The 12,224-nt window shown below is 45.0% G+C and overlaps 1 protein-coding gene across 1 annotated transcript in view; it reads right to left on the minus strand.

Annotated features, from left to right (window-relative positions):
- Window positions 1-12,224, minus strand: part of LOC126283973 (glucose dehydrogenase [FAD, quinone]-like) — a 148,475-nt gene that overhangs the window by 103,841 nt on the left and 32,410 nt on the right. The window lies entirely within an intron of this gene.

Below are 12,224 nucleotides of genomic sequence, written 5' to 3' on the forward strand. Positions count from 1 at the left end.
TGCAGAGTGAAAATCTCATTCTGGACGAATATTCAGTTTTTACAAATGTTTTTATACTGCACTGATTAATAAATCATTTCAAGCAACTGAAGTTGTGGAGCAAGTCTGTGTTGTATGAGAACCAGGTAAAAAATTCAGAGAATTTAATTACAACACTTCTCAGCCTCGTCGTTCCATTGCGCGCTGTGCACGGACAAATAGCCACGCGCGTGTGTACGGCATCACTTCCTGCACATACTGTCAGCAACTTCCCCTTTGTTGCTCATTTGACTCGTCGGTGAAAGCTGCTCTGTGATTACTTGATGTTGGCTCCGGCTGAGTCATATTCGCAGTTTCTCTCCCTCTGCAGCGTCACCAAGGAGCAGTTACGCGGTTTGTAGAGAATGTGAATGAAAGAAACGGAACATTCGGAACAACCGAAAATGGGATGAACTGACTGAAAAGAAATAAGACTACTAAAGGTGTAGCTAAAGTCCAAAAGTTGGACACATGGAATTTTCGAATAACTGTAGATTTTAGGGTTACAAAACGGAGAAGAAAAAGAGGATGAGGCACCGAAATCAAGGAAGTTGTCCACATAAGGCAGTGCTGTGTACGCGAGAAGAGAGAAGCGTTTTGTGCTCGCAGCACAGATTTGATCAACGGTAAAAGGTATGGTGTTGTCCAAGTTGTAATTGTCTTATTAATTAACAGATTTGCGATATGACATACGTCCAAGATGAGGTTTCTGCGGCAGGATATACCAAATATAAGGGGGAGATCAAATATTTCCCATTCGAGGGCCGTACAGTCCAGTATCGGTATCCTAATCAGGGAAAATCGCCGTGAGCACTGAGACAATCATCCCAGCCACACACCACGTTGAAGATAACAGTTTGGTCAAACACCGTGTCCAACTGCGTGAAGAAGTCTGTAACTGCCTGCTGCACGCCCTCGTGAAGATGAATTGTCGACCTTGCGAGGCCTTTTTTGAGGGACAGAAGGGACGCTGATCGCATGGAGAGAGAGGTCAGACCTGTAGGGCGGGTGATCTGGTGTCTCGCTTTCGAATTGGCGCAACTTCTGCACTGCGACAAAACAATATGGAGAGGTGCGTTTTCATGAAGCAGCCGCATTCCAATACGTTGGGGTTCGACATTCTTCATTCTCCGAAGGATGTCTACCAGTGTTTGTACTTGAGCAGCCAAGAGAAGCATAGCAGCACGGTGGTCCTGTCTGGACGCATTTGGTAATAACTTCGTCATAGTTGATGTTTCCGCATTTACCGCACGCACGTCGGAAAGACGCGAATGCCACAACAGGCACCTGCCATCAAGTCGGCGCTTATATCCCGCATTGGTGTTGCGGTGCGTTGCGTATACGCTGCAGTAGTGCCCTCAAACAGGGTTTAAGACAAAAAAAAGACAAACAACGAAAGAATTACGCGAATGGGAAGGTAATCTGTAGATGAGATGTACAAGTACAAACCAACAAGTGATTAAAATTTTTGAAAAAATGGATGATTAATTCAAGCCGGCCGAGTACAAACCAACAAGTGATTAAAATTTTTGAAAAAATGGATGATTAATTCAAGCCGGCCGGTTTGGCCGAGCGGTTCTAGGCGCGTCTGTCTGGAACCGCGCGACCGCTACGGTCGCAGGTTCGAATCCTGCCTCGGGCATGGATGTGTGTGATGTCCTTATGTTAGTTAGGTTCAAGTAGTTCTAAGTTCTAGGGGACTGATGACCTCAGAAGTTAAGTCCGATAGTGTTCAGAGCCATTTGAACCTAATTCAAGAGAAAGAGGTTTACAAAATGAGTAAGTCAAAAATGCGTTGGTCCACTGCTGACGATTATCAAAGAAGCTGTTCGGATTGACACTGATTAACGGAATTGTTTGATGTCCTCCTGACGGATGTCTTGCCTAATTCTCTTCAATTGGCGCGTTAGATCGTCCAAATCCCGAGCTCATTGCAGGGGCCGGTAATGTTACAAACATACTCAGTTTGGGAGGGATCCGGCGGTCGCGATGGCCCAGGTGGCGTTGGCAAGCACGAAGAAAAGTACCAGCGCCGTCTTGCTGAAACGTAAGCCCGGGATGGCTTGCCATGAAGGGCAACGGAAGAGGGCGAACAATATCGTCGACGCACCGCTGTACTGTATGGGTGCAGCGGACGGCGACCGAAGCGGCCCTGCTGCTACGAAGTGAAGTGGCGCACCAGACCACCAGACCACGTCGTCGGGCCTTCGTTTTGGCACCCCACCGCGTCTCCAGGCGTGTCTTCGCGGGCCGTCGTGCCTCAATGCGAAGCGGGGCTCGTCATTGAAGACAGTTCCCCTGCCGCAGGCCGAGTGCGACCGACACAGTTCTATTTGGCGAAGGGGCAGCGTTCGCGGACAGAGTGGAAAATATATATGTAGCTGTTACAGCCGCCGAATTTTGACCTCGATTTTGTGTTTTTCCCCGAATGGGGCCATATTTAGTTTTTTGTGCATTGGTAAGAAACTTTGAAGAGGATTTGAACGACATATTGTGTGATTCTTGATGAAAGAGTAACAAGATAACAATGCTATGAAGCGAGTTCCGACATAAAATACCCCACTTTCAGTTTCATCTGTGAGGGCCCATGTTATGCGGCATTTGTGAATTCGGAAGTTTTCAGTGTTCCTTGTATCTCTGTTTGTTTTAATTTTCGTACAGATGAAAGTACAGAGGTTTAAAGCCTGCTGCACAAGGAGGCCATTTTATGTTACCTGAACGATCGATCCAACCATCTCCTAATATTCTATTGAAAAGGTCCGCAATCATTATCAGTCACGTTCGTGCCACATGCACTGTTTTTATCCAATGGGCTGTCGTCCGGTAACAGCGGCAGTGTGTCGGTTACCAGCTGTCGTCGCGCCGCGCGGGATTAGCCGAGCGGTCTGAGGCGCTACAGTCATCGACTGTGCGGCTGGTCCCGGCGGATGTTCGAGTCCTCCCTCGGGCATGTGTGTGTGTGTGTGTTTGTCCTTAGGGTAATTTAGGTTCAGCAGTGTGTAAGCTTTGGGACTGATAACGTTAGCAGTTAAGTCCCATAAGATTTCACCCACATTTGAACATTTTGGCTTGGTCGCGTGCAAGTGGTATGAAGAGAGGTGAAACTGTTAGGCGGTTGAACGGTAGCGGGTTTAGGGGCGAGTCCAGGCACAGAAGTGAGCTGTGTCACCGGAAATGGGTAAACCCCAAAGCTGGGAATCTCGGCGCCTGTCGTTCGTATGGCCTCCGTGCAGGAGTCATTGCTCCTCAAAGAAATGGCGGAGTGTCAGACAAGCTGAAAGATGGCTTCTCACAGATCTTCAAGAATCTGTACTACTCCCTACTCAAGTAGTAAAGCAAGTCTGAATGCATCTGCAATCTGAGAAAAATGAGGTGCAGCCAGCGACACGGCATAATTTCAATATGTTTAACGCTACAGCAGTTAACACTTCATGGCGAATCAACAATTTCACAACTTTTAAACACTTCGCCTGATTTCATCATAACGTTATCTCAGACGATAGCATTGCACTATACCTATCATTTCTGAAAGTTACATACCTGTATCTATTTGATTTCTTGATTTACTACGTTTTTTAATGTGATTTCATTATGCAGACGTTTGTCAGAACATCGTATATTACAACAGCAAATAAATATAGAACGAATACCTCATTCTGTCATACTTATGTATTTATTTAATGATCAGTTTGTATTTTGATAGTAACTTTATTTAAACACTAATTACAATTTATAACACTAAAACATGATAATTTTCGTGTGGTTGCCTGACACCACTTCATAAGAGTGCCAAAAGATGCATTTGTCAAACAGGCCTAAATAATGGTTTAAACTATATTTAATGACAATATATTCTCATTTTCGTGAGTGCACTTGCACAAGAATGCTGGCTTATTTTGACACGGACAAACCCATATTTATTGTGAATCATCTGAGTGTGGCGTAATGTTTATAACGTTCTTTACTTAAATATTGGTGTAATAGATTAGTTTAGTCTGGGAAGTGGTTAAGTTGAGTCAAATTATGACATCTGTAGAACGTAAAGGCGATGTACTTTTTGTGAGGGACAGCCTTCAGCCAATGGAAAATCAGATACTAGTGGAACACTACGGGAGTCAAGTGGAGATCGGGACTTTATCTAATGAAGAGATCAAGGGAGGGATTCTGAAAAATTTTAGGTGAGTTCTGGAAGGAGGCAGACACGCCTGTGTAATGAGTGATATTCGAACTTGTAGGAGTTTGATTCTGGACGCTGTACGGACGCTACCCTAGTTAAAGTTCTGAATGGAATTAACACACTCAAGCGCCAAATAAACTAATCTAGGCATGCGTATTCAAATACACGAAACATGTAAACAGGCAGAACACGCCACTGCGATCGGTAACGCCTATATTGCAGTTTATCACGATTCAAGTGAGTCTGAACGTGGTGCTATAGTCGGCGCACGAGCGACGGGACACAGCATCTCCGAGGTAGCGACGAAGTGGGGGTTCTCCCGTACTATCATTTCACGAGTCTACCGTGAATATCAAAATCCCGTAAAACATCAGATATCTGACATTGCTGCGACCGGAAAAGGAACCTGCAACAATGCGACCAAAGACGACTGAAGAGAATCGTTCAACGTGACGGAAGTGCAGCCCTTCCCCAAATTGCTCCGGATTTCCATGCTGGGCCATTCAGCGAGACATCATCGATACGGACTTTCGGAGCCGAGGGTCTACTCATGCACCATTGATGACTGCACGACACAAAGCTTTACGCCTCGACTGGGCCATTCAACATCGACATTGGACTGTTGATGAAAGGAAACATGTTGCTTGGTCGGACGAGTCTCGTTTCAAATTGTATCGAGCGGATACAAGTGTACAGGTACGGAGACAACCTCATGAATCCATGGACGCTGCATGTCAGCAGGGGACTGTTTAAGCTGCCGGAGGCTCTGTAGTGGTGTGAGGCACGTGCAGTTGGAGAGATATAGGACCCCTGATAGCGTCCTGTCTGATCACCTCAATCCATTCATGTCCATAGTGCATTCCCACGGCCTTAGACAATTCCAGCAGGACAGTGCGACGTCCCGTACGTCCAGAATTGCTACAGAGTGGCTCCAGGAACACTCTTTTGAGCTTAAACACTTCCAACTTCCAGGCATGAACGTTGCTGAGCATATCTGCGATTCCTCGCAACGTGGTGTTCAGAAGAGATCTCCACCTTCTCCTACTTTTACGGATTTATAGACAGCCTTGGAGGATTCGTGGTGTCAGTTCCCTCGAGCACTACTTCTCACGTTATTCGAATCCATGTGACGTCCTGTTGAGGCACTTCTGCCTGTTCTTGGGGACCCTCACGATATTATGCAGATGTGTTTCTTTGGGTCCTCAGTGTATTTCGAGAGGTCTGAATGTGCTCCAGGGTAATAACAGAACACTTTGTAATAAAGTATTCGTTTATCTTTCATTTTGTATTTATGTGTATTTTATTAACTTGCAATTCTAGCCAATTCATAGACTATTTGAGTACAGGATCACAACTGCAGCGAATTAGCTGCGGGGCATGGAAGCAGACGTGGGTGGCTCGGTCGTGTAGCCACATGGAGCTATTCTTTTTGAACAGAGCCGTGCATAGCCGCAGTACCTGAAGTACGAGTAACCGGAGCTAAAGACGCTACTCGTTTGCTCGTGTGGAATTCTGTTTAGAAGAACCGATAAGTACCCTCACAATAGGGACCAATGATGCAGTTCTTCAAAAGCCACTCGCTGACAGACCAAGGCCGTTGTTTAAAAAAAATTGTGGTAAGGTCTCAGGGGACCAAACTGTTGAGGTCATCGGTCCCTAGGCTTACACACTACTTGATCTAACTTAAACTACGTTACGCTAAGGGCGACAAACACACACAGACACACACACACACACACACACACACACACACACACACACACACACACACGCCCGAGGGAGGACTCGAACCTCCAACGGCGAGAGCCGCGAGGACCGTGACAAGGCGCCTGAGACCGCGCGACTACCCGGCGCCACAGCCGTGTTTATCCACATATATCACCTAGTGAGGGATTTTAGACTGAGCAGTAGTGTATATTCCGAAGATTAATTTACCAATAGTTTGTGAAAATTGCTTCATCCGTCAACAGATCCTGCATAGAAACGCACACCACTTTGCACGTATCGTAAACAGTATACAGAAAAGTGTAACCTACTCTGAAAGCTTTTGTCACGCGGCTTTTCATGGAACTAACATGAAAGGGATGAAATGCGTTGGGATGTGTTCTGAAGACACTCCTTTACCTGACGTCTCTGGCACATTCACGCTGCCACGTAGTGGCCTGTGAATCTCTGCGTTACGCTGTTGAAAGGTTAGTTGCATTTCTCTCATCAGTTGCTTTTGTATTTTGTTGGTGTATTTTATCCCTTAAACTCACAGTTTATTGATTTTTTACAGTCGTCACAAAGACAGATCGAAAGTGTGTGGCGCGATCAGGATACCGTTCAGCGTAAAATCCCACTGCAGCCCTAATCATTTTGCGACAGTCGCCATAAACACAAAGAAAATTGTCCATTCTTCCGAATGTGGCATACATTCTTAACGTCTGGACAGCTATTCGATTTAGTTGATTGGTGGCTGAGAGCAAAGCTCACAAGTCAACACAAGGACTGTACCTGAGTGTGACATTTGTTATTATTATTATTAACTAGCTGCATTACGTATAGTAATACTTTATGTGTTGGTTTACTTAGTTACGACTTTTTTTGTAGACACAAAAAGATATTTTAAGTGTTACACAATTTCTTTTACATTGGCTCCTGCATTAAAATTAGTACAGAGCTTGTTTACCGATTGGTGATTGAAATTCTTACATCTGTAACTTCTAATGAAGAAGTGTTTTAAAAAGAGCTGTCCCGCGTGGAGTGGCCGCACGGTTTGAGGCGCCATGCCACGGATTGCGCGGCCCCTCCCGCCGGAGGTTCGAGTCCTCCCTGGGGCATGGGTGAGTGTGTTGGCCTTAGTTCAAGTAGCGTGTAAGTCTAGGGACCGATGACCTCAGCAGTTGGGTCCCTTAGGAATTCACACACATCTAAAAAGAGCTGTACCAGTTGCATTCTTGTCGTTCTCCAATCTCCCTTTCACTGCTACAATTTTCAGTAGTGCGTTTCCCTGCCTGTCCAAATTCCTACACTGTAGTAACATGTGGTCTACAGCTTGGTTGCCTCGACTACATCTACACGTGGCGGCGTTGGTTATTCTGAATCGATGCTCGTGTCCCGTTAATAGCTGGGAAACTGGAAGAGGTCGCTAATCTTATCGCCAGTCCTTCCTACGGCGTTGGGAAATATTCTTTTGTAATAATTTCTTTTGTAGTCTGTTGCCATTCTTTCTCCCTTTCTTCTAGACCTACATTTCGTGACATTTTGTCCACGAAGGTGTTGGGACGTTTGATATAGTTAGCTTCCTCTTGTAATCTGCATGCCTCTTTTGGCAGCTGGTTTGGGAGTTCATTTCCGAATATGCCTGTGTGAGCTTTAGTCCCTGTAAAATCTAAACCCAATTCTTCTTTTGCAACATTCTGGCACGGTGTTCAGTTAACCGGGAACAAAAAAGATCCTGATGAACATCGCAGCAAAGGTGTCGAAAAGCGTATTAGGTAGAAGGAATCTCAAGAGGAACATTTTGTGTCCAGTATAAGAAAAGGGTGGCGTTGCCTAACACACGCATATTTGCTTTAATGAGTAAAAGGGAAAGCAGATACATATTTTTTACTGCCATACCTTTATGATTCCCATAGAAGGGAGACGGTCGGAGACAGTTCAATCCAGGACGCCTCTATTTTCTGCCAGTTAGATAGGAACAGATCACATCAGATGAGATAAGAAAAAATGGTTCAAATAGCTCTAAGCAGTATGGGACGTAACATCTGAGGTCATCAGTGCCCCAGAACTTAGAACTACTTAACCCTAACTAACGTAAGGCCGGCCGGAGTGGCCGAGGGGTTCTAGGCGCTAGAGTCTGGAACCGCGAGACCGCTACGGTCGCAGGTTCGAATCCTGCCTCTGGCATGGCTGTGTCTGATGTCCTTAAAGTTCTAGGGGACTGATGACCAAAGAAGTTAAGTCCCATAGTGCTCAGAGCCAACTAACCTAAGGACATAACACACATCCATGCCCGAGGCAAGATTCGAACCTGCGACCGTAGCAGCGGTGTGGTTCCGGACTGAAGCGCCTAGAACTGCTCGGCCACAGCGGCCGGCTAGATGATTTCACTCGTGGACAGCAATGATGAGGTGACGATGGACGAGCCACACCGTTTACGTGTTGATAATGTTTGAGAGAGGATTACTGTCTTTTAGCAGGAAAGTTCTGCAGCAATTGACTACATTGATCGCAAGTACGTAATAAGTGTGGTAAGGAGAAACTTGTTCTTGTTTAATATTTCTTATGAAGGCATGAAGCGGTAAGATTTGGCGTAACATATTGACGAAAGGTAGTGTCTGGACGGAGTATCGTAAATGTTCAGATTTTTAAGGATTCTCTCTTGAATTATTTGCATTATACAGTGTAAAGAGAATAACACTGGAAACATCTTGTTTGCGGTTACCGCTGTGTGATTATACATTCGCTACGACTTGTGCATAATCACTGAGTTTCCGTGACAGTAAACTCTTTTAGCGAAGCGAAGTGGAAACTACGTCTTTTGCTTGAGTATCGTGCAGACTCATTTCTTCCGATTGCCTCACCACAAGATTGCACTGGGTCGTTTACTCTCGAAGTAGTGTCGAGGGGCAGACTGCAGAAATACGCTAAGACTCTGTAGACTCTAGAGTATGCGAACCGACTTAAAAGGTTTGTATCGTTTGTAGATTTGGTCACGCCGATAAAAACCAAGGGTATAAGTGCTTCAAATAAGATAATAAAGAAATCGCACACGCAGAAACACGAATAGTACGAACAAAAGATTGCTTGATGTGCTTTCGTGATTATGACAAATACCATGTACTTTCTAGAATGGTGGAGGATGATAACCGTGCCATTTTGAGACAGGAAACACTGGAACAGATTTTCCTCACGGCAGAACCATGAGTTAAATGAACAATAAAATGGACTTGCACGTATTGCGTCTGTCTACACTGTCAGAGTACAGCTTCTTTTTCCACTGCTTTCTATCTGTTCACAAACTTGCCTGCTCTTTACAGTCACCTGTATGGTACACAACCACTTCAAACTATTAACCTCTCAGCACCTAAAAATAACAATGAGTACGCACAAACTAAACATGTCTCAAAGGAACATATGGGTTGGTACAACCCAGTGATCACCGTACTGTACTCACGGGTCACGAGGCCCATTTGTAGTGATATTACAGAGACCGTTACGTTTCGTCCTGGGTGTTATACGAAATAATGAGACGGATTAATCATAATAGCGTTTTGTGCAGAGTAAGTCGTGTACTGTTCAGATGAGACAACTAAATGCCGTAATGTGTCCTGTTGTTCACAACAGCTTTGTATCCGCAAGTAAGGGAAGTGACCCTTGGCTGATAGCTACCCCTTGTGCATACAACACTACTTTGTACGTTGTTAAGTTCAATTCTGATCATATGGTTCACTCTGAAACTACACTCCAGAGGCAGCATTCTAAACAAAACTATCAGTGAAATAAGAATTAGTGTGTTGAAACACTGAGAAGAAAAGCGTTTACTGGGATGCAGTGTGTAGTTTGTAGTCAGTACCATTCGCAAGTGATGCAAATAATTTAGCGCTAGATTTCCGTTAGTTTCGTGTCCAGGCAATATGTTTGTCTTTCGAGGAACGCAGCATCGCCGCTTTCACTCGTTACTTACGAAAATTACACTTCGTGGCTGGTTTCCGAAACGAAATGTCAACACGCAGTCTGCGCATCAGGCTGCCGGGTGGGCCTCCGAGATATTAAAACAATTTATCGAGAATCCAACAGCGTTAACGTGCGTTAAGAATCGATATCACGAAAAACTGAAGAAACATTAATCGGGAATTCCATGTTAACCACTATGCAGAGATACAAGGGGCAACAAATGATAACTAGACAGATGGACAAAAATTAACTAAACTAATCACCATAACTATTAATACATTTATGCTACCGTTGAGACAAAATGGTCGATAACTTGATGGAAAAATGTTTGCGGTTCCCTACGGAACCTTGATTGTATCCGGGCTTGCAAATCGATGACCACACCTTGCCAAGATTGTTTCGACTACGCTGCAGAAGTTTCGCAGGGAAACCGTTACATATCCTACATACAGTAACGATCTCTCCATTTCCATAATTTTGGATCCCTGAAGAAACACATTCGTGGCCCTCGATTTGCTTTGGACCGAGAGGAGCGCGCCTAGGTACAACAATGATTACGTAGGCAACTGCAAACAGTTTCCTATGAAGGCACTGACCGCCTTGTCTCACAATGGGATAAATATATTAACAATTATACGGACTACTTTTGAAATAGTAAACAGTTTACTTACTTTTTCCACGTGCCACGTTTTCATTTGACTGACCGTTATACGTGGGTTGGAAGTTAATAGTGGCAACTACTTATTCACAACCGATACAAAAGAATTACATATTTGTACCTGTTACTGTCCTTCAAAGTAGTCTAGTGTTGTGCAGAACGCGTTGTCAGGTATGTGGAAGGCGTAGTATACCGTCAGCAGAGCCTGTTCTGTTGATGGTGCGAATGGAGCGGTCTACTGCCTGTCGAATCTCTGGAACAGTTCTGAAGCGAATGTGGTTCCTTCATCTTCGGAACCAAATCGAAGTCACAAGGACTTAAGTCTGGGGAGTATGGTGGACGGTACAGTACTTCCCAGTCCCATCAACCGAACAGGGCAGCCACAGCTTGCGCTGTATGCGCCCGCGCATTGTCGTGCAAAATGGTGGGTGGGTTGCACAGAAAGTGCCGCCGCTTCTTAGCAAAGCTGGTCGCAGGTGATTCTCCAAAAACCAACAGTAATACTGTGCACTGACGGTCTGCCGTGGAGGAACGTAATGCGTTAGGGTAACACCATCATAGTCGTACACGAGAATCACCATAACTTTCACCACACTGGGGCTCTGACGCACTTTCGACTTTCGCGGCGACGCATAATGACGCCATTCGTCGGACTGGCGTTTCAATATTGGCTTCGTGGCATTCGCTTCAGAACTGCTCCAGAGATTCGACAGGCAGTAGACCGCTCCATTCGCACCATCAACAGAACAGGCTCTGCTGACGGTATACTACGCCTTCCACATACCTGACAACGCGTCCTACACAACACTAGACTACTTTGGACAGTAACAGGTGCAAACACGTAACTCTTTTGTGTCGGTTATGAATAGATAGTTGCCACTATTTAAGCTCCAACCATCGTAGCTTCGTTCAGGTCTTCACGCATGTTTCGGTGGTACTGACACTAAGTGTGATGTGGAGTGTTCGGAGTTGAAGTCGACATTTTTTCAATACGAATTGCAGGCGTGCTGAAAAAAAGCGCTATTTTTCAATGCAATATTGAACCATGTCGACAGTTATCGTCACCAGTTGGCATTACACCTTCCTCCCTCCCTTCACTTGCTATTCAGAACATGTAGCGGACGAAAGAGAAAGTGTCTGGGATTAACACAGACAGGTGTTTAATATTAAACATGCATGCGCTTTAGTTTGCTAAGGAAGTCTGCATATGCGTTCACAACTATGACACATGGGTGCAACAGTAGGGTGTCTCGGCATTTAACAGAATTGATTCTCTTTGTGAGTGAGCGCCGAGCGTATCGTGAATACCAAGTGGCGGGAGTGACGGTGACAGAGGTGTTCATGTGTCTTTCGTTCAATACAGTTACGCTACACGCAGCGTAACTGCGAATTGTTGAAGAGAATACCGTGTGGTCCCCAGCTTGGTTCAAGGAATGTGAGATCCCTGTTATTCACATATACACAGACTGTTCAAAGAATGCAGGCGCTAAGGAAACAAGATATCCTACTTTCAGTCATCAGCTTCATATACGACAAAAATTTCAGTTCCAAGCAAACATCTCGATTTACCCCACTGAGGCTGTACAATTTTCAAAGCGACTCAGCGTTGCACTAGCCTGACGTGCTCATCCTTCTTAATTCTCTGACTCAAAGATTGTACCCCAAGCGCCATCTAGGACTAACATCTTCTCATAATTAGATATATGTGGT

This window comes from Schistocerca gregaria, chromosome 8 (assembly GCF_023897955.1).
Source record: "Schistocerca gregaria isolate iqSchGreg1 chromosome 8, iqSchGreg1.2, whole genome shotgun sequence".
NCBI lineage: Eukaryota > Metazoa > Arthropoda > Insecta > Orthoptera > Acrididae > Schistocerca > Schistocerca gregaria.